The sequence below is a fragment of the Brassica oleracea genome, chromosome C3 (genome assembly GCF_000695525.1).
Source record: "Brassica oleracea var. oleracea cultivar TO1000 chromosome C3, BOL, whole genome shotgun sequence".
In the NCBI taxonomy this organism is placed as follows: domain Eukaryota; kingdom Viridiplantae; phylum Streptophyta; class Magnoliopsida; order Brassicales; family Brassicaceae; genus Brassica; species Brassica oleracea.
In genome coordinates this window covers 46070124-46072358 of record NC_027750.1, presented here as the reverse complement: position 1 = coordinate 46072358, position 2235 = coordinate 46070124, and positions in this window count along the sequence as shown.

Below are 2235 nucleotides of genomic sequence, written 5' to 3'. Positions count from 1 at the left end.
TACGCGAACAGGACCTCATTAATACCAAGAGACAGATACTCTAAATCGCCTAAGTTCATGATAGCTATGAGGATTCTCCAAGCCGGAGGATTCAACTGTGAAGGTGAGATCTCGAAAAGATTGCATAAACCAGCAATCAGAGCAGGTATCGTTCCCCTGAGGCCGGAGTCGAAGAAAGCTTCGTAAACGGCGATCTCCCCTGGGATATAGCTAGAAGCACGCTCTTCCAGGGTAGGGACTCGGAGGATAACGGAAGAAGGAATCGAATATCTATTCCTCCATTCTGCCAGCTCATCCTCACCGACCGTGAGGCATGAACCACCAATGGAGTAGCCGCGTAAACGCATGATAAAGGAAAAGGAGCCATCAGATTGCAATCAGATCCTTCACCCGCCTCCGACGAGCTGTCCGATCGGGAAACCGGAGATTCCATCCTTCTCTTCAACCTAGCCCTGTCAGCCGTCGTAGGAATAGAAGAGGAGGATCGCTTAGACATGATGCTGATAGTTCCTATCCAATGGATCACGACAATGAGAAAGCTAAACGCGAGGAAACCTAACGAAAGACTCGATCTATCTAACTAGAATCCGAAGAACTAGAAGAGAAGTAAGAGAAAAGGTTACCTGAGTTCAAGATGCCGACGACGAAAGAGTAAGAAATAAAAAGGGAAAAAGGAAAGGAGAAGCCTATAAAGAAGGAGTTGTTGGAAAGATTCCCGAAGAAGCCGCGAGCCTATTAACTTTCGGATTTTGGGGATTTGAAATTCAAAATCTTTCCTTATCGGACAGAATTGCAATCTCTCCTTATCGGACAGAATTGCAATCTCATTCGATCTCCTACACTTAAGGGAATGAAATCCCCAAAATCAGGCGAGAATCGGTGCGAGTTATCCCTGATACCAAAAGTAGAAACCTCGGGAAGACCCAAAACTCATCCGGAATCTCTACACCAAATTTGCGCCAGCATCGAGACCTGCTTTTACATCAGTTCCTCCTCAGGAAGCATCAGAGCTCCAGGCTTTGCCGTCTCCAAGACGCCATCAGAAGCCCAGAGCTTCCCATCTTCGACAAGAATCAGCGGCCAAAGTAGCACCAGACCCCGGTCTGATATAGGGGAAACTGATCCTCCCTCGGGTTCAGAGTATGGTTCCGACCTGAATGGAACCCGGAATCGCAGGACTACTGGAGCTATGTCCTGCCTGAGGGAAGCTTGCTGAGAATGAGCAACTCCGGTTGACTCGAGTGCACAGGTTATTCCCCGAGTTCGATGACGAAATCGAGCAATAAGGGGCAAACTATGGGGGAAAATACTCAGGTATTGAATTCCTCCAGACCCCAGGCAGGACACCGGTCTCTGGATCCCCGCTGGAAGGAACCCCGGTTCCCAGGATCCCCGCTAGAAGGAACCCCGGTTCCCCGCTACGAAGTACTCCGGGTCCGGTCCCGAGGACCTCCCCCTTCCCCCGGGAAATGGAAAACTTCCGATAAGGAGAACCTTCCATATTTCTGAATTTGGAAGAGTTTAACCTACTCCAACCGACTAAGGCCCACCTTAGGAAGACTATATAAAGGGAAACTAAACCCTAAAGCAAGGGATCGACACTTGGAGACTTAGAGATTAGGGCTAGACGGCTAGAATTAGGGTTCTTATTCAAATCATTGTAATCCTAGTTTGTCTACTCAATAAAACGTCTCTTCAAGTCTTTATCTCTACTGTATCTCTCAAAATCAATACAAATACCAGCCTTGTCCATCGTTCTGTGGTACTCACAAAGATCCTACACAAAAATCCCCTAACAAATCTAATCAGATTTGTTAAGCTAGTTTGTTTAATGTTTTTAATGTAAAGTTGCAAGTTTTGCGAGCAAGTAATTGCTCGATTGATTGGTTGGGATTTTGGTGCTTAAAAAGAAATAGTTAGACTTAGGGTTTTTATTCAGGAAATTTGGAATTATAATCCTATAGATGCTTAACAAGTTGCATGCATGATATCATAGAGCTCAACACTTAATAACAAACCCTTAGGCTTTAGCTTTCTAGGTTTGTCTATTGACCAGTGTCGATCGATTATTCTATAGGAATATCGATCGATACACTTGTTGAAACGTCGACCGATTATTCGATAGGAATATCGATTGCCGCGCTTGGTCAAGCGTTAATGCACGGGTTGAATATGCTCACTAAGGTTACTAGATCAGCTCTCGCTTACTCTAGCAAGTCTTAGCTTAGTTAGAAT